Source organism: Talpa occidentalis, unplaced genomic scaffold (assembly GCF_014898055.3).
Source record: "Talpa occidentalis isolate TD23 unplaced genomic scaffold, MPIMG_talOcc4v2.1 talOcc4.3, whole genome shotgun sequence".
Lineage (NCBI taxonomy): Eukaryota > Metazoa > Chordata > Mammalia > Eulipotyphla > Talpidae > Talpa > Talpa occidentalis.
Window position 1 is genome coordinate 127,353,695 of NW_023603184.1, and position 21,355 is coordinate 127,375,049.

At 42.3% G+C, this 21,355-nt stretch overlaps 1 long non-coding RNA gene across 1 annotated transcript; it reads left to right on the forward strand.

Moving 5' to 3' along the window:
- Positions 1 to 1,696: 1,696 nt before the first annotated feature.
- LOC119254828 (uncharacterized) lies at positions 1,697 to 20,577 on the forward strand. Its single transcript, XR_005127372.2, has 4 exons — positions 1,697 to 1,954; positions 15,931 to 16,013; positions 19,932 to 20,038; positions 20,359 to 20,577. It is a non-coding gene; the product is annotated as an uncharacterized LOC119254828 (long non-coding RNA).
- The last annotated feature ends 778 nt before the right edge of the window (positions 20,578 to 21,355 follow it).

A 21,355-nucleotide genomic window follows, 5' to 3' on the forward strand; every position in this document is an offset into this window, starting at 1 on the left:
GTAGGTTTCCCCAGAAGGGATCTTGCCTGGCCCCCAAAGCCTCCTTGCTCCTGGCTGGAGTTCTGCCACCTAACTATGGCTTTCTTTTTTGCTCTCCCCCGAGTAATGGGTGACTACAGGGTGATTTGACTGATTCTCCTGCCAGGGAGATCTCACCCAAGTATGAAGAGTACCAAATGGAAGCTTTTCTTTGCTCAGAGTTAGAATCACGTCAGCATTAGAGCTCAGTTTCTATCCCCATCATCACAAAGCATCCTACCTAAGCATCTGTGTGCCCAAGCTTCCTTCCTCTTATAAAGATGCCAAGCATTGGATTAGGGCCATACCTCATCTAGTATGACCTCATCTTAATCTGATTATATCTCCAAATAAGGTCCAATTTACAAGTACCAGGGTTTTAGCCTTGAACATATCTTTGGGGTGACACAATGAAACCAAGAAGCTCTCCCCCATCTCTGCATCTATTAGCTTCCCATCAAATCTCTACCCAGTGTGCCGTGGAGACTCATGAACTCTGAGTCACCAACAACTGAGGCATAGCCCCTGCCAGTGGCTTCCTAAGTTCCACTTCTTTTTTCTTTCTTTACTGAAAAGGCCACAGTTTTCTTGGCAGACACAGGGAAAGTGAGCAAGGGATGGGGGAATTCAGCTTGCCCATCCAGATTCCTCTTTATATGAAAACATGTTTTCCCAGACACTTCTTCACCATAGGAAAGGTAGTATGGGTCACTGTTCTGGCCAGGAAGCAAGAGCAGGTGAGTAGGGATTTCTGGGAAGTGTTTGGTTGCCTGTTATAAATAGCAGACCTGCCCCCTTCTCCCTTATTTGTCTCTTCTCTTTTCTGCCTGGGACCTCAATGTCATAACTAGACAATTGGCAACCACCTTGTGACCATGAGGTAACAAGCATGAAGAGATAAGGTCAAACCCAGAGTGCTAAGGATGTGAAGCAAAACTAACAATTAAAATAGCCACCAGTTGCCGAGCATTCAAATCAACCAGCTATGGTTCTGAGCACCTGAAATGTATTAACTCACTTACTCCACTAGCTCCATCGATTGAGTATATTATTATCCCTGTCAATAGAGGATGTTGTTTATATGAACCTACTACACACAAAGGCTGCAGGGGGCATGCTATTAACTAGGAGAGTATCTTCCCTCTCAGCAAAGATAGAGAAGAGTCTGGGATCCTGATAGCATCACTGAGCTGCTCTCTTGCTCTTTTAAAAACAAGTGAATCAGTGTTGGTTGGGTTTCTACTACCTGCAACTGATTGCATTCTTAGCTAACACTGATAATATCTTCTGGGGTCATCAAAAGGATTAAATGTGTAAAAAATGTCTATGGATAGAGACAAACATTAACAGTCAGCTAATAGTGTCTAAAACACAGTAGGCTTTCAAAACATAGTTAGATTTAATGTTTAATCTTTCAAAGAGGCAAAGAAATTAAGTCAAGAATATGATAAACAGAATGGTCCCCCAAACAGGTCCTCATCTTGATCCTAGGAACCTGTGAATAAATCATGCTACTTGCAAAAAGGAAATTTCCTGATGTGACCAAGATGAGATTGAAATGGGGAGATTATTTTGGGCTATCCAGATGAGTCCAATCCACTCACTCTCGTGGCTCTTTAAAGCAGAGAACTCTCCTGGCTGGGATGAAGGAGAGATTCATTAGCAGAAGAGCAATGGCGGCATGAGGATTGGCTGCTCCACTGCTGCTCTCAGGTAGAGGGATCTGTGTGCAAGGACGGGAGGAAGCCTGTAGGAGCAGGCAGCCAGCACAGAGCTAGAGCTCGCAGGCTACCATAGCTTAGAGCTGAACTCTGCCAACTCCTGCATGATCAAGAAAATGGATCCTCCCGGAACGCAAGTGGAGAGCATCAGCCTGCCAGCACCTACATCTTAGCCTGGTGAGACTCATTCTCAACCTGACTTAAAGGACTGTGAGGTAATACATTTACATCAACCCATTACATTTGTGATCACTTGATATAGCAAATACAAAAAACTAAAACCAAAAATAATGGAGTTTTAGGCAGCACCCAGAGGTGTAGCTTGAGCTTTAGAGAAGAAACTGAGGAGCCATTTACTCAAGGTCAGTGAAATCTACAATGCATGGAATCACAAAGATTTTGGTAGGAAGTGTTCTTACTTAATAATGTGACTAACCTGGCTTTATTGTAGCCTGCAGGGTTACCCTGGGGGTACCACTTACATAGCCCCAGGGGTACCATTTCTACAAACAGAGGGAATAATGCCGCCTACAGTTGTGCAGTACTGGTTAGAAGGGACAGGTGGGATCACTGTGAGAACTGGGGCTAGAGCTTGCTTGTGCGCGGAGATAAACAGGTGATGCCTGTGCAAGGAATTGTGCAGCAGGCCTCTCTAAAAGGCACCTGACTTGCAGTCCAGAGATTTTGGTGTTTGATAATGATGAGAGCAAAATGTCACCTTAGACTGTCAAAAACTCCATTTAAAAAAGAGAACAGAAAAGAAAGCTTCAGTGTTTCCTCTTCTCCCCACTGAAGCTCTCCAGTCAGGTGAGCTGGGTCAGTGCCAGCTGTGGGGGAACGGGAACGCAGACACTCTCTCTGTCTTGGCCAACGAGGAGCACACCCTTTTAGGAATCCAGTCAGGTTTAAATCCGAAGGTTAAGTTGAGGACAAAGTTGACTCTCAGAGGACAAGGGTCTGTGTTTTGAATCCAAACTGGATGAAAGAAAGAGTCAAGATCTTGAGAAATGCCTGTCCATTTTAACCTTCATCCTGGGGTTTGTACATCCTCCTCATTAAAGAGATACAGAAATGCCCTGAAGCCCACTCCCTGCAGGGATGCGATTACAGGGCGGGGTTGTCAAACACAGTTACATCTTCTGACAAGAAACCAGTTATGTAAAGATGTGAGAAATAGAAATGCGGCACCAATTTTCCAGAACAAAATCTGCCTCTAAAAAGGTGTAACTTCATGCAAAATATGCTTCATCATTTGAATAACAAAATAAGATATGCAAAAAAAATAAGACTTCTCCAAGAGAGTCTGCATTCAGGTTGCAGGGAGTACAAGCAATATGATGAATATTTCTTGTGCTATATTTAAAATGCTTTGTGAGAAAATAATGTGTTCTAGAAATGGAGCTGAGATAATGCCAGAGACTTTGCTTTAGCGATTATCAACTAAGTTTCCAGGCAGGTTTTTCTATTTCTTGTGGATTCCTGGAGGTAATGGTGAAAGCTGCCATTAAAATTCATTAAATGAAAAGTAAACTTATATTACAATTGATGACATTCTCCTCTAAACTGTTAGCCTTATTAGTGAGAAACCTCTTGTCTGCCAAACTCTATCTACAGTGTCTGCTTCTCTCTAAACAGTTCCCTTGCATTTTAATCTAAGGAACGTAGCTTCAATGTGAAATTCCTTTCGTGCACCACCTATTACCCAGCGTTTTCCATAAGCTATCCTGAGATGCTTTCCAACTTTTAGAAATAAAATGCTCAGATTAAAAGGAAATTCTTCTTTTCCAGGTATCAAGTGAGGAAAAATTACTTAACAATGACAGCAAAAGATTTTTTTGTGTTCCCAGTTACTAAGGCCTGAAGGGCAATTCACTCAGCTGAGAAAATCCCCTGGGACTCCCATAGAGTGGTGCCTTCTGTGAGGCCTCCCTGGGTTCAGAGCAAGTCAAGAGCAGCAGAAGCAGAGGAGGAGCTCAGTCCCTGCTTTTTCTTCAGACTCTGCTCCTTTGCAGTCAGGCCTCCCCACCAGGCCTCCCAGCATTAGATCCGGAGGGGAGTAGAGAGTGGCCAGACCTCATCACAGTGATACATGACCCTGTCATAAGCTGAATGCTCATACTCCCTCCCACCCCCCACCCCCACCCCCACCCCCAATTAAGACGTTGACATCTTAACACCCAGTGTGGTAGTATTTGGGTATTAGGGTTAGATGAGGTCATCAGGGTAGAACCCTCATGATGGAATGAGCGACTTTACAAGAAAAGGAAGGTAAACCAGAATATGCCCTCCCCTTTATGCCCAACTTTAGCCTCCCCTGAAGAACCCAGAGTTCTCTCTACCTCTCTCCCCTTCCCCCTCTTTGTCCCTCTCTTTCTTCCCCTGCCCCCACCTACATCTCTCTCCCCCGCCCCTCTCTTCATCTCTCTCTGTCCTCCGTCCCCTTGTGAGGACACAGCAAGAAGGCAGCCTCTGGGAAGAGAGGCCTCCCCAGGAGCCTCATCTGCCCGTGCCTTGGTCTTAGACTTTCCAGTCTCTAGAACTGTGAGAAATAGATGTCGCTGTGTAAGCTGCCCAGTCACTGGTGTTTTGTTCTAGCAGCCTAAGTGGAGCAGTACAGGCCCTCGCCCACAAACTGTGACAGGTCTTCTTTATGAATCACCCCACCTGTGGTCCCTTCCTCTAGATGCTTGTGCTATGACAATCTGCAGAGTGATTATTAAATCTGCCAACTGCAGTTTGGCCAAAAAATAAAAAAATTCTGTGGGTGAGAATTTTCCTCTGGTATAAGGACTGACTCACAAAAGGTATCATTGAGCTTGTGGAAACGTAAACTAACCTCTCCTCATGGAAAAGTCCATTTGAAGTTACCCTGAAAGAGGCAGGTAGCACAACATGGTGTCCTGTTCCCCAAATCTGGCTACATCAAGAGCTGTGGCCAATGATATGGAGCAGAAAGTCTTCTTTCATCTTCCCCTCCTGCCCCCTGGCTCCTCACACATTGGCTGGAGGAAAACCTTAGCAGGCACCAATGAATAGGAAAGGCTACTCTTCTCAGTTAGTGAGGCCTGAGCTAGAATCCCTGCTCCAACACCAACTTATTGTGTAACCTCGAGTAGACATTCAAAACTCTAAGACACAGTACCACCTTCATCTGAAAGGTGATGACAATAATTCCTGCCTCACAGAATGTTTGAGAAGATGAGCAAGGGACCTGCTTAAACATCTCATGTAGCGCCTGGCTAGAGTCCTTCCCTTTTCTTCCCTCCTAGCAGATCTCAATAAAGGATTAGCAAACCCCAGAGGTGGGGTGTCATCTCCTCCTGTGTTACCAGCTCTCCCTCTTTCCCAGTCTGTATCCGAATGGGTCAGAGTTTGAGGCTATGTTGTAAAAGCTCGTGTTGGCAAAGCTAAGAAGTTCTGATAGCCAGCCTCCCCTGAAGTTCATGGGGAGGCACTCAAAGGAGGGTGACCAGTCACTGTGGTCCTGAGCTGTCGTCTGGAGAAAGTGGCATGAGCCTGTTGAATAAGGGAGAACCATTCTACAAATAGAGTTTAACTTAAATAGAGAACTTTGGTTCTCTCCCTAATGAGGCTGTTGAGGAAAAGTTTGGGCCCTAAGTTCAGCTTCGGGCTGGAAATGAATCTGATTTATAATTTATTCATAACCCAACTTTGAATCTCTTCCCCTCAGAACTTACAGCAATAAAAATAATAATAATAAAACCAGGGAGGGAAGGATGAAGAACTCAACTTATATTTCATTATCTTGAGTTTTACACTTGTGTTTGCTAGCCTGATAAGGGATGCTATAATCTTTTATGATATCAACATCCTTTTTTATTGCACTAGATGGTAGGGGAATTGCCCCAAATTAATAAAAACCATATGCTGGATTTTGATTAGAGATCACTTTGGAATAATGATTGAGCTGGCTTGGGAATGAGAATAAGCTTCCCACCCCCTTTTCTTTGTTAATCATATGACTTTCAGGGTCCCTCTGGCATCCTTTCCTCCCCAAACCTTGCCTTTATCTGCAAAAGCAGAGTAATGCAAAGGTCTTAGAAATCTCTGGTGTATATATCTGTTACCAAATATTGCATTGTAATCTGAACTATCTGCCCATCCAGCCCTGTCTCTATTGCACTGGAAATAGAAATACTAGCATTTCGTGGTTGTATCTGAGTGTGATGGGGCAACTATTACATGTGAAGAGATTGGTCCTCAGAGCTTGTGACATGTGGCATTCACGGGTCCTCCAACCTCTAGAGAAATTGGGAAAATTCTACTGCATGTAGAATTAACTTGTTAGTATTATCTATTGTTCAAGCAATGGAAATCTCCCATTTGGTAGCCCAGCCCATCTAGGTGACTATTCTCAACATTTGACAATGCTTCCTTTCAACAACATGAATAATTGAAACTCAGCCACAGCCAAGATGGTCTATCTTTAAACATACTTTTTTTACCTCCTACTTCAGAGCTATTCCAACTGTACATAGAAATACCTAGAACATTTGTTAAAATGGATGGATCACCAAAAATTCAGTTTCACTAAAATTGGGGGAAGGTTCTGCATTTTAACATGCTTACCAGGTAATTCTTATATGCATGTTCCACAAACCACCTTGGAAGAAACACTATACTTACCAGAACCTTCAAAACGTCTTAGTTGTGTTTTAAACATTGTTTTCAGAGAAAAATTGCACTAACAAGAAATCCCAGCTTAGCCATTTACTAGCTATATGTTCTAAGCCATCCTCTGAGGAAACTGTTTCCTTATCTAGAGAATAAAGTTAATGGTACTTACATCATAGGGTGCCATGAGGATCAAATGAAATCTTACACAATACTAAGCACTGAGCCTAATAATTGTAAGCATGTCATAGACAGAGAGCCTAAGGAAAATTCTCGTATTTTAACCTTAATTATACAAGATATCTTAGAACTAATAAAAATCAATCTAGCAGCAGAGTTTTCCTTTACAGAACTGAAAATCTAAATTATCTTCACAGAACAGAAAAGCACTTGTAAAGTTTAGAGTAAAAATGATTGTGACTCATCCATGTGGAATACAAAGGAAAGATATTCTCAAACTTGCTCAAACCTGAACCACCTCTTTACTCTTCCTAAAAATCACTTGCAGACAAACTGTAGCCAGTGTTGGATCAACAACAAAGAACTCAAATATGGAATTGTGTTATAAAAGAACTAACAAATGGTAAACAAAACAAAATAAGAAAAATTCTAAAAATGTCATTATAAAGTAACACAAATGAAAAATGTAATTCTCAAATAAACATAATATCAGTAGTAAGACAGTCCTCATGTGTCTGAAATACTGGAAAGTGAAATGGGGTAAAGAAGGATGCAATAAGTAAAATGTGCAAAATTTTTCAATTTTCATAGGATGCTACCAATAGAAAACATTTCTTTCTTGTTTTGAATCTGTCATTCTATGTATTCTTTATCATCACCTATTTATCTATATTTTCTAATTTTTCTTTTTTTCCCCACCACCATCCCTTTTACTCCTTGACCCTTCTTCTCCCTCCTTAACCTCAGAAATGTGAGTTTAGTTATTAATGTCTACTTGTTTATAAGCACTTTGCTTTATCAGTTCATCCACTTTTTCCCTTATATTACTCCTCTATGTGAAATCATCCAACATTTGTCTTTATCATTCTGGCTTACTCCACTTAGGAATGATCTTCTTGAGTGCCTTCCATTTTACAATAAATGTTAGCATTTCATCTTTCCTTCTAGCTGAATAGTATTTCATTGTGTGGACATACCATATCTTCTTTAGCCAAGTCTTTGTAGGCATTAAAGTTGCTTCCATATGTAAATAATGCTGCAATAAACATTGTGGCACTAATTTTTTTGAGTTGATGATTTTGTGTTCTTTGGCTCCATACCTAAAGTGGGATTGCTAGATGATATGATATTTCCATTTTTAGCTTTCTAAGTCCAAATCACTTTGTAAATTGGCTACAAATTTATATTCTCACCAACAATGTACTAAGTTTCCTCTTTCTCTTCATCCTCTATAACTTTGTCATTGGAAGTCTTTTTGGTATATGCTGTTCTCATGGGTATGAGGTTATATCTCAGGATTTTGTTTTCATTTCTCTTATTAGAAATGACAATAATCATTTTTTTCATATATCTATTGGCCTTCTGTATATCTTTAAAAAAAAATTTCCAGGGCCTCCCGGGTGGCGCAGAGGTTGAGCGCTGGGTTGCGAAGCTGCCCGCAGCCTCCGCTGCGTGGGTTCGATCCCCGGCTGCTCCCCGGCTGCTCCCCGGCCACCAGAGGAGGGTCCCGCATGGCACACAGACCTCTCCTGCCGCCCGCTGCTCCCCTCAGCAGTGTACTTCCATCCTTCTGCCTGCTCTGCTCCCTGCTCTGGCTCTGGTGAATTCTCTCACCCTCCCATGATTCTGACCCTCCCGCGCTTCTGACTGTACCCAGTGTTTGTATGGATAAATAAATAAATAAATCTTTAAAAAAAATTTTCCAGTCACATATACTGCCCATTTATGAATTGGGTTGCTTGCTTTGTTGTTGTTGTTAAGTTGCATGAGTTCTTTGCATAACTTGGATATTAAACACATGTCGGTTGTGAGATCATCTCCCATCCAGTAGAATGTTTTTTTAATCTATTAATATTTTTTTTGCACAGAATTTGACATAGTACCAATTATTTATTTTTACTTTTATTTCCCTTGTTGGAGTTGAATCCCCAAAGACCTGTCATGAAAAGTACCACCAGTGTTTTCTTCTATGTATTTTATTGTTGCAGGTCTTATATCTAAGTTTTTAAGACATTTTGAGCTTATTATTGGGTGTGGAGCTAGAGAGTCAACTAACTTCATTCTTCTGCATTTATCTGTCCAGTTCATCCAGTACCATTTGTTAAGGAGATTTTCTTTTTTTTTTTTTTTTTTTTTTTAATAGAGGCATGTTTTTATTTATTTATTTATTCATTTGTTTGTTTTTTTGTTTATACATGCACTGGGTACAGTCAGAAGCACGGGAGGGTGAGAGAATTCACCAGAGCCAGAGCGGGGAGCAGAGCAGGCAGAAGGACCGAAGTACACTGCTGAGGGGAGCAGCGGGCGGCAGGAGAGGTCTGCGCGCCATGTGGGACCCTCCTCCGGTGGCCAGGGAGCAGCCGGGGATCGAACCGGCGCTGCAGAGGCTGCTGGCAGCTTCGCAACCCAGCGCTCAACCGCTGCGCCACCGGGGAGGCCCTGTTAAGGAGATTTTCCTTTCTCCATTGTATAGTGTTGACTCCTTTGTGAAAATTTAGGTATTGATATATATGTGGATTTATTTCTGGGCTTTTGATTCTGTTCCATTGATGTGTGTGTTTATTTTATTTTAATATCATGCTGTTTTAGTTACTGTTGCCTTATAATATAGCTTAAAATCATGTAACATGATGCCTCCATTTCTCTCCTTTTTTCTCAGAATTGTTTTAGTTCTTTGGGTTATTTTGAATTCCTCTAAATTTTAGCATTTTTTTTTCTTTCCTTGAAGAATAACACTGTAATTTTAGTGGGGGCTAAATGAAATCTATATATCACTTCTGGTAAAATAGTCATATTCATAATACTAATTCTCCCCACCCATGTACATGAAATATCTTTCCATCTCTTTATGTTTTATGCTTCTATATATTTTTATAAAGTCTCATAGTTTTCATTGTAAAATCCTTCACCTCCTTGGTTAATTTCTAGGTATTTAATAATTTTTCATGTGGTTATAAATGGAATTGTTTTCTTAATTTCTTTTCCTTCTTGTTCATTATATGTACACAAAAATACAACAGATTTTTGTGTGTTAATTTTGTAGCCTGCAACTTTACTGTATTCATTAAGTGTTCCTAGTAGCTTTTGGCATAGTCTCTAGGATTTCTATGTATTAGATCATATTGACTCCAAATAAAACTTCTATTCCAATCTAGAGTTCTTTGATTTCTTCTTGATTTCTGATTACTCTTGCTAATACTAAATGAAAATGAAGTGGTATCAGTAAGCACCCTTGTCTTCTTCCTGATTCTAGAGTATGATTTAATTATGGTATTTGTTTGGAATGTAAGTGTGGTTTAAGGAAATTTGAATGCATGGTAAGTTGACAATAAGTGATAGCTTCTTGGTGTGTCAACTTGACTAGGGTATGGCCCCATTTATTCTATGAAATAGTAACCTAGGTGTTACACTCAAGAGATTTGGCAAATGTAATTACAACCCCTGATCAATTCCTTTTAAGCTAGGAAGATTGTTCTGGCAAGCCTGAATTACTCATTTGGAAGGTTTTAAAATAAAACTGAGCCTTTCTTTAGAGAAAGAAAATATTCCTTCTGTGGAAAACTTTTAGTTAGTACCTATGAAGTTCTTGTCTAGTTTCCTTTATGACTGCCTCCCCTATAGACTTAATCTACTTAGTCATCTCCCACTATGAAAGCCAAAACCTTGTTCTACATACACATACATGTATATATGTATGTACTTTATGTACATGCATGCTTACATAAATCACATATAAGTGTACATGCATGTATTCCATATATCTAAATCAACTCCTATATATAAAATCTACCTATCTCTCTACCTGCCCACCTAGCCATCATTTCTTACTGGCTCCTCTTTCTCTGGTTAAACCTGACAATACAAATTTACCTGGTCCATGTTATAAAAATAGGATTCAAAGTAGCATTAACTTACATGAGTTACCAACAGTCCCCTTCTGTCTCTTGCCCCTTGCAGTCAGTATCACACCAATGTTTAACAGAATAGAGGAGTAATTTCTCTTCTGAAGAATGAAGATAGAATATTCTGTCTTTACCTTTAAAGTAATTTTTTTAAGTGGTCTTATAGGACAACAGTTGGGAATTCTATGATAAGTAATAAAGAAATAGTAAGAGTACCTTGAGTTTTCTTTATCACTGTCTCAGTAATCCAAAGAGATTTATGGATTTTATCCTAATCTCCAGAAATATATCTATAAATGGGTTAAAGGCAGGTATTATTTGTGTCATCCCAGAGATAAAGAAACTAGAGTTCAGAGAAGGGATGAGTCTTTCTTGGTGTGTTCAGCAAATTAACAGTTGAGACCTAACTGAAACTGGGAAATTAATTCCCAAACTCCCAAACCTTGTTTTCTACCTTATCTGTAAAGATAAAGTTAAAGGAGGGAAAGAGAGAGGGAAGGAGAAGGGAAGGAGGGATAGAGACAGGTACTTGACTTTGCTCAAGGTAACAATGTTTAAAAAGAGATCATAGAGGGCCTCCCCTGGTGGCGCAGCAGTACAGCGCTGGGCTGCCAGGCTGCCAGGCTGCCGGCAACCTCTGCAGCGCCGGTTCATTCCCTGGCCACCGGTGAGGGCCCCACAAAAAAAAAAAAAAAAAAAGACCATAGACAATGGATTTTTAAAGCTAGAAATCCAAGAGGAATCATTAAAATGTATATTAGAGAAATAGAGACTTGGAGAGAACATTCTATTGCATTGAGGGTTTTGTTTGTTTTACATTAACATCTCGTTACAATTATTCTTCCATTTTTGTTTCTACAAAGTATAGGGGAAAATATCTGAAACAGCACATACCAAAATGTTAAAAGTAAATTGTAGGTGAATTTTATCTTGTTTTGCTTCTGTCTTTTCTCAATTTCTCTATTGAATATATGTGAGTTACTTGTATTTTTTAAATTTTTTTAAAGAAATGTTCTATTTTCATGTGTTTCTATTTTCATTATTATTCTATTGAAATGCAAAGTAAGAGCAGTTACACCTGGGAATCTAATAATTCAACTGCTTCAGCATGCCCAAAACTCAGCTGGTGGGCATGATAAATGCCAATTCTTGGTTCTGCCTGCCCAGTCCTCCAAAACCTCTGATTGAAGGGATCTTGGAAAAGCCTCAGAATCGACATATCTAACAAGATCTCAAGGTGACTCTGTCACTGCCAACCTGGGAATACCACTTTGAGAAACACTGTGATATATACTACTCCTTATTGAGACGAAATCTTTTCTAAGGTTACATAATGCCCAATGTATTGAATATTGTAAATGTGGAAAACCAAGTGCCACCGTAATCTTCCTCCACATAACACCTCACCTTGCCCTCACCCCAGCCCAGTCTCCCCACTTGTGCTCCCCATTTGTGCCAAGCTCATTTGCTATCCAAAGTAAGGTTCACAACCGGCAGCAGCATTGCTACCTGAGGGCTTGCTGAAAATTGACTTTTTTGTATTTTGCATTTATTGTTGGAAACGCAGACTCTCAGTTTCCACTCCAGACCTACTGAATCAGAACTGCCATGTTAACTAGACTACACAGCCAGCAAGCACCCAGACTGAACGCCACAATCCCGTTACAAATTCCCCAGAAAACCCCCTTCTCAGAATCCTCTGTGGACAGATTCCCAGTGGGCACACCTAGTGCTCTCTGACCACCAAATGGCAAGCCAGCAGGAAACTGTCCCTTGGCCTGGGATCTGGAGGTCAGGTCAAGGATGTCTTTCCTGTGTTAGATGTGCCAGCTATCTTTGTCTCAGGCCAGACAACATCCTTTGTGGCCTCCCTCACCCAACTGGCGAGGGACCCAGATCCTCAAGTTCTCCCTTCAAAGCCCAGTGACTAAGCAGGAGCTAGGCCTATTCCATTCATTTCCCAAGGCCCCTCCCTACTGCTTTCTACAAAAACAGCTTAAGTCATCTTTAGCATCATATTAATAAATGTGGCAGTGTGAGAGCAAAAACACAGGAAAAGTCCAAGACAAAAAAGAAAAAACAAAAACCAATACACACACAGAGGCAGACTTCATCTCTGCAAAGCCGGATATTTCTTTTTCTTGCCTAGCAGGATATGGCATCTCCGGCATATTTTTTTTCTCCTATTTGTGTTCTTTTCTCTTTTCCTTTTTAAATAGACACATTTGAAATGTCAGTGGGTGATGGCAGGGCCAAGTCAGATTGGATTCAGGAGGCCAAATGGCTAAAGGGTTTTGATCTTTGCAGCTGCTTCTTTAAGGCAGTCTGGGGGAGACTGACCAGTGTGGAGAGAGTTCCCCAGAAGCTCAAGTGGACCTTCATTGTGATAACTTGGGCCCCTTCTCAGTTTAACCTTTATTTACAGACTTGAACCCAAATGGTTACAGGTTACAGGTTTGTAAAGAATGTACTCTACCCCCTTCTTCCTCGGCTCCTCTCCCCTGATCCCCAGAGGAGATGGGAAAGAAAAGGGCAGAGGTTAAGTGAGGAAGACAACAAAAGAAGAGGGCAGTCCTGAGCTAAAGCTGAGTGACTGACTTTGAATGGCAACTCTGTAACCAGTTCTCTCTCTTTTTTTTTTACACCTTCCTCCAAAAATCCCCAGAGAGACTTAGCCAAATATGCCCCCCCACCCTTTTCTAAGCCAGTCAAAGAAATGAGACGCCAAACATCTCCCTGCTCCAGAGGGACCAAGGCTGATCAGGCATCCTCTAGTCAGGGCTGAGGGTCCAGGGACGTCCCATATTTTAGCAGAGTAATTCAGACTTACTTGCCTAATGCCTCACTGAATCTTGTCATCACAGCAGCCAAGTAAAAATTATATCTGCCTGCCATGTGGAGCCGTAAATCCTGGAATGTAGCTTCAGTCGTTCCATATTTCAAGACAGGGAAGCTTATTTCTACAAGGCTGTTAATAACTAAAGTGACTGGATAAGGAAGGAAAAAGTTTGTGTCCACCATCAGCCCCTCACAGATCCGTCCTGGAGGAGGGACAGTATCTGAGGCCCCTGTTTGTCTGAGGCAGCTGACGTAGGACTGTCTGTGAAATGGGTTTGTGCACTCCTGGGTGTAAGCAGGAGTGTAAACAGGAGGTGCCTCTGCTCGCTAGAAGGGGCTGGGTGGCCCTCCAGTTTTAAAGCATCACTGGGAATCATGGCAGCATGATGCAAAGGGAGCTTGAAGAGCAAGCTAGAAGCAGAGGAAGGGCAGGAGATGTTGAACAAGACAGTGTTGAACAAGGCAGTGTTGTATAGACAGGATTAGAGTTGAAATGTGCCCTTGCAGGCTAGGCTAAGGCTGTGTGAGCAGAGCATTGGGTAAGCCCGGGGAATGGGGCCAGAATCTTGGACAGAAAGAAATGCCTGGTATGACTCAGACAGCCTTCCACAGATACTGCCTGGAAACCAAGTCACAACTCCCTGCCCTGCCCTCCAGTGACTCACAAAGGGAAGAATCACAATGGTCTGATGAGAATAGAAGAAAAAAAAAAAAAGAAAAGAAGAATGGAAAGGAAAGAGGGTGGGTGGGGGGAAAGAGAGAAGCAGAAGAGCAAAATAAGGAGGAAAAAATCAGGTTGGCTTTGCTTTATCTGGTGTTTTCCAACTTTATTAGACCATGAAATCATGTTTCCCTCTCATAGGAAATTTTATCTTTGCAAGGAATGCTGTGGGGTTCCAAGGAACTACTTTGGGAAATCCTGCATTATTTTTTTTAAACATTTGCCCTAAAAAGTATAGTGGAATGTACTGATTTTAAGTGCGCGTGCACACTTACATGTGCGCCTTTAGATCACTTAGCTCAAATTCTCACAACAGTGTGTTAAATGTTCCCATATCAACTGCTCAGTCAAATAACAAGTACTGACCAGTTTACATGAAAGTAAGAAACATATCATTTACATTAAGGTATAAAATACATTCATTAATGTTCCTGCATGCTCCATTTATTCTTGAACAGGCTACTTTTGAGGTTGAGTATTAAATTATAGCCTTCAGTATTGACCAGATGTGTTCCTCCTGAAAAAATTTGCTTAGTCTGGGATAGCAGATCTTGGCAGCTCTGGCCTAGCCTCTCCCACTCACTAGCTGTGTGACCTTTAACAAATCCATTAGCCTCTCTGGGCCTCCATTGCTTCATTGGTAGGATAAGATGTTGAACCAGATAATCTCTAAGGCCTATTCGGCATCAACATTTAGATGCTGAAAACTCTTGCCATAGCAAACCTCACTAACCACTATAGCCTCTCTATGATCTAAATATTAGACTTGTTTAATGTGAACAGATTTAATTTACTAAAAGCCTTTAATCAAAACCAAAACCTTTTACTTAAGCAATTAGAAAACAATTAGTTGGGGAAATAAAAACAATTTTAATTTGCTAAATGGGCTTCCTCCCCTAATAGATATGGACAAGACCCTAACTAATGTTTCTGACCACACAGAGACCACACAGGCTTCACTGAGTCTGTGTGGAGAGGCGCTGTTGGCTCCATTTGCTATTAGGGAAGTGAAAAGCACTCACATTAGCCTCAGTCTTTTGCAGTGATTCATGTTTAAACATATGCCTAATGTTTGCCATGCGTAGTGCTTCCTGATCATTGATCTTTCCTGGTGCCTGAACACAGATGGGTCTTGCATCACCCCACACCCTGCACCACACCTTTGTCATCACACCTCTCGAACCACCCTGGATTTATGTGCCTCTCCTGGAGACGGAGTGCCTCGAACACAGCTCTGAGCATGTGAGACACTCAACAGGCTCCTTTTTAATTAATGATATGTGAGAGCATCTGGCTCCAAATTCTAGTCACCACTAGTTACAAAATTGCTTTATTTGATGTGATGTTGAACGGGATCAATGAGCAAAGCTTCCATTTTCACCACTGTTCAATCTCAATGTAGAGAGTATTTAAAATACTGCTCTATTTAATAGAAAGGAATTTTTTGCAATTTATAACACCAAAAATGAAGCCATCACCATTTTAGAAGTTCACTCAGGCCAGTTCCCTTTTGTTTTTTTCAGTTCTTCTCCCTTTATCTTCTTTGAAATACACATATTTTAATCTTGGGCAAGTCATTTCATCCCTCTGGGCCTTCATTTTCGATTGATAAAGCAAAACAAAGGCTCACACCATCTCCCGTTCAGAAGCTCTTTTCCTCATTGGCTTGCCTTCCTTCATCTTCTCAAAATACACATATTTTTATCTTGGGTGAATTTCTGGTGGCTCCTTGGGGTAGTGAGGAGGTGGGTTTGCTGAGGGCCCTGAAGCTCGGTAGAGTAGACTATGAAGCAGGGTTTCTAATGCCAATATTGGAACAAGGGCACCTGTTTATTTTTCTTTTTCTCTCTCTTTTTACTTTTCAGCTCATGTACAACTTTCCTTAAATGCTCCTCTATTTTTTTTTCCTCCCTAGCTGCCATCACAGATCAGGTCCAAGGATGACTAAGACTTCAAATCCTGATCACCTGTACCTGCAGAGTGGTTCTGACTGGCCAGGTGTGTGACCTGGAAAAACATCCTTGGGCGGGCAGGGAGGCCTTTCAGCCAGTTTCCACATCTATAAGATGGCATATAATAGGAGCACCTGTCTCACGGAACTGTGGGGAAGCCTCAGTGATTTAACTCATGTAATCAGAACAATGTGTGGTCCAGTAAAGGATGGCATTTGTTACCCAGTTTGTCAGGAGAGAATGTTGGGTTGGCCACTGAGAAATCAACTTGCATGAGCTCAAAAGAAATTCTGGTGGAGAGAGGAGGTTTGAGGGAGCCTGCTATGGGGAGCACAACCAAGTATCCATGCCAGGAATGGACCCCTCAACCAACCAACCCCAAGGAAAGAGAGGATACAGCCAGCCTGGAATGTGAGGGCTCACACAGAAATGCTTTGGGGTTTGACAAAGCATGACCAAGAGTGAGAAAGAAGGAAGTTTTCCCAAAGCTTCTATATGGACCACGAAATTCCTTTTCTGCAGTGAGGCCTGAAAGAACCCAGCATCTGGCACACTGCAGGATGGGAACTTGTGGGGCCCCAGAGAGAGTGGCACCCATACAAATGTCAGCACAGATTTTATAGGATGGACTCCAGCCCAGGGGGTGGCATGGACAAATGATGCAACAGTGGACATCACCCCAGGGGCAGCAGCTGTACATAGATGGGCCAGGAGAGGCAAGACGTGCGCTTGAATGTCTCCCTGACATTCCATCACACAGATGTGAGAACGTGGGCCAGTGGAACCTGAGTGATGGCGTCCCATGGCCCTGGTGTGCATGCTCCCGTGAGGTCAGGGGACTCCGTGGTGGCCCTTCAGGATTAGATGTTTACTGGCCCTGAGCTGGACACATATCAACATAGAAGCTGCATACAAACATCAGCCTTCACCATCTGAACCACAGCTATCACCTTTTCTGAACCCAGTGGAATTAATTTTTGCTTGATCACTGATAAAAGGCAACCGAAGAATGTAGCTTGAAACTGCAGCCAACTCAGCCTCCTGACGCTACATCCCTGAGGCTGATGTAAGCTCCCTGCGCAAGCGGGGATGGGCAACCTCGGAGGTCTCCTCCAGAGGGAGCCCTCATTGCTGTGAGAAAACAGAGTCATTAGGGACCCTCCTGAAGGGGGGCAAGTGTGAAGATGATGGGGCTGAGCTGGGCATGCCAGGGCCCTTCCCCCAAACTTATCAGGTGAGGGGAAGAAGAAAGGCCAGGACTGTTAATCAAATGAAACTCTCTGCATAGAAAGACAAAAGGGGAAAAAAGCGGTCCTCCTGCCAACCTCATTTGGGGGTCACAAACTCAAATGCTTATGGGTGATGTGTAGCTATGTGATGCCTACATGAGTAGAAGAAGGTCAAGAGCAGCTGATGTAGGGTCAGGGAGAAGATAGGGTGGGGTAGAGGAGGTACTTGGGGAACAAGAGCCCCCATACCCCCTGCAAAGGTGACAACCCCCATGCTCAGTTGTTGCTGAGTAGGAGCACAGAGCCGGGGCCTGGCACAGCTTCTGAATTAAGATTCTTCTTGAAATATGAAATCTCCCAGCTATAAAACGATGACACAAAATTCAATCTCATATTGAATTCATCTGAGGGCTTTGGCTTGGGTCCTATTTTAGAGGAACCAAGTAATAACTTGGAAAGGGATAAGTTTCCAGAAGAATAGGGAGCCATATCCAAAGTCCTTTAAAAAATAAGGAATCCAGGGTGCTGGAGCTAGAAGACGTAGCTTGCAGGGACTCAAGGCCAGGGGAGCTGAGAGATCGCTTTGGGGCCCCAAATGGGGAGATTATAGTCCTTGTTCCATAAATATCAGAGGATGAAAGGGCTCCCTTCTAGGAAAGAGGAACTCTGCCAGCATCTGCCTTGTTCTCCAAGCTCACACCCTCTACTGTCGCAATTCATTCAAAAACCTAAGGAGCGGCAACCCCAGAGCCAAATGACTCACCCAGACTGGGAGGAATGTCCTTCTGTTCTTTCTTCCCTCACTAATTGTTTCCAGGGTTAGTTCTAGGGGCAGTCACCATCCAAAGGCCTACTCTTTCCTCCCTGCCCTCTTGAACAGGCCTCACAGGCTGCCCTGTGTGGCCAGTGCCCATTCATCTGGAACTAGCTGTTCACAGGTCCAGCTGAAAAGGCCTTTCATCCACTCATTATCCTTCTACCAAAACCTCAAACAGAAAGAGACTTCAAAGTGCCACTGCTGAGTTTAATTTCCAGTCTGTAGCAGTGCTCTTGAAAGCAGAGGCAAAGAGAAGTAGCCCCTCCATCCTCACATTCTGCCTCTGTGGACAAGGTCCTCATCTGTCTGTTATAACACCCCACCTGCTGTGCTCCTTCCCTGTGCTCCTTCCCTGTGCTTCTTCCATTATTAGGTCCAGTAGAGAAACAAAGGCTTTCAAGGAAGCTTCCCTCACTGTTGCGAACACACTGGCTCTGTGGAGAACCCCCCTGGAGAAGCATGACTTAAATGCTCTGTCTTGGAGCCCACAGCATGCTTCTGGCACAGCTCCTAGATTTCTCCATCTTATCCGCTTCTGTCTGACTTCATGCCTGATTAGAAGCATATTTCTACGAGTAAATCTAAAAGGAGGCTCTGAACAGCAAGTAGAATGGCAAGGTGGCCCTTTCCTCATCCTCATCTTCATGGCCCTGCTAAAACCATCTGGTTTTAAAGTTGAGGTTGGGATGAGCTTACAGTTTATGGGTCTTTGAACATATGTGGTGTTGTCCTCACATCTCATCGGAACCAATTACGACTATAAACCAGGATTTATCCCCTCCTCCTCATCACAATTTCATTTTCTTGAGTGAGTGATGTTCAAATGGCTGAGCAATATCCTTAGACAGAAACACAGTCTCAGCTTGCTATCTGCCTAGAACAAACACTAAGGAAATATCTAGCAAAGTTTTGACCATGTGTCTGCAAGTTGTCCACTGAAGGACCTTAGGCTTGCTAGAATCTGAAGCAGTAGATTCCCTGCCTGTTTGGCAAACCTAGACTTAAAAATAGCTAGTCACTGTCTCATGAGCCAACCAGATACTGGGACACAGACTCTGCCTTCTTTGGTGGACTCTACCACCCTGCCCTCTACCTAAATCACAATGTCTGCTGGGGAAAGCCGACTGCAGTTGAGCTGAATAATGTGGCTCTCGCTTGTCATAGAACAGTTGCTCTCTGCTTCTAATACAAGCCTCTCCAGTCCTGAGGGGACTTGGTGCCATTGCTCTCAGTCCAATGGCTTCTCCATTAAAGGTGGCGGTTCTGTCCCCAGGATCCCAGCCAAACCCAAGGAGAAGGGAGAGTATCTCTCTCCCCATCTACTGCTACTGCCCCCTCTCTCACATAAGCTGCAGTGGTCTGACAAGAGACATTCTAGAAGCAAGAGTAAGAAGTCGGTCCTCAGCTTCAAGTCTTAGATGGACAATGGAATCTTGAGCATTTTGTGAGTAGGGAGCTGGTGTGTTTCTACTTTTTGGTGGGGTGTGTCCAAGCCTGGTGTGAAACATCATTTGATAAATTTGTCTTTTGATGGGTAGTACCAGCATGTATGTTCTTGAATGGGTGTCTCCCAGAATGGACCTAGAAGAACACTCAAAATCATCAGTTATACATTGTATAATGTTCTGATAATTTTATTCAAAGAATAATTCATTAACAAAGACATTATAGAGTTAGAATGCAAAATGCTTCATGAATTTTTAAGCTAGAACTTGGGGTTGAAAGATGTTTTCTTCCTCGAGGCATGAGGTTCAGGCAAAGTCCTTGGACACCACCACCCCCCACCCCCACCCAGGCCAGCTCAGCTACCTTGCTTTGCCCCCAGGCTTAGAAGTTTGGGGAAATGTGATAATCAGCATGATCATTAAGGTCTGTTCCAGCTTTTGAATCTAAAACTACCTCCTCCTTTCTCTCCTAGGGTCCTTATTTTTTCTGGAAGTGAGACAAAGACACTCTACTAGATTAAAATTCTCTCAGTGTTCATGATGTACCATTTAAGCAAAAAGTCACTCTGATGGGACACAGGTTTGTGCATTCAAGAACATTGAAGGGTGTCTGGACCAAGGCTGCTGCTGTCAAGGACCATCTGAGTATCCACCATGTCTAGATATATGACCTTAGGCATGTCCCTTAATCTTGGCTGTGTCTCAGTTTCCTCATCTGTAAAACTAGGAATAATAATAGATGAGACTGTACCTCATCGGGTTAATATCAAGATTGAGTGAATATCAATGAAATGCTTAGAATAGTGCCCAGCATATAAATCCTATAAAAATGTTTTTGATGCAAGACAAAATATATTTTGGAAGTCTTTCATTCTCAAGATACTTACTTTTTCTTTTCAGTTTCAGCAATGGCCTTTCCTTACTTGCTTCTCCCATCAGAATTCCTACAGCAGTTGTTTTATGGATAAATTGCAGGACAACTTACTTACCCATGGTGGGGTGAAGAATTTGTATAATAGCCAGTGCTGGCTATTCTGAGCAAGACTGCCCTTATTGGCAAGAGAAAAGTGCTTGGACAGGCTGAATAATTGCCTCCTAATAAAGATGTCTGCATCTTAATTCCCAGAATCTGTGAATATGTTGCCTTAATGGGAGAAGTGGTTATGTTAAGGAACTTGAGCTGGGGAATTTATCCTGGATTATCTTAATGGCCTCACTATAATCACAGGGATCTTTATAATAGGGAGGAGGGAGATCAGAAAGGAGAGAAGATGCTATACTTCTGGCTTTGAAGATGGAGGAAAGGACCATGAGCCAAGGAATGTAGGCAGATTTTGAAAGCTGATAAGGCAATGGAACAGATTCTCACCTGAAACTTCCAGAAGCAATGCAGCTTGGACAGCACCTTGATTTTAGACTTATTGACCTCCAGAGCTGTAAGATAATAACTTTGTGTTGTTTTAAGCTACTAATTTGGTACAGTAACAACAGGAAATAATCAATGCTCTGTACCAGAGTTTCTCCAAATGGAGTCTGGAAAGTTCAGAGAAGTTAATCTTGCAGCAAGATGTCCAGAGTGAACCACAGCCCAAGTAGAGAAATAACACAAAAAAGACATGTATTTTTAAAATATCTATTTGGCATCTTCCCATTATTTGTTTCAGGGTCATCTAATAATGACATCATTTGTGTCTGACCACAGATGATACCTGTACTTCCCCATACAAGTTCTGCCCTTTAGTTGCCCAGTGCAAAGCTTTACTCTGAGCAAGAAACCGAAACATATTCAACCGCTGAGCACATGTTATTCCAGCTGTTCTGCTTTAGGTGCAATCTTTTGCAAGAACTGCTGCTGGTCAAAAGCTCAAACCACAAAACCAACCAGAGCCAGCTTGGA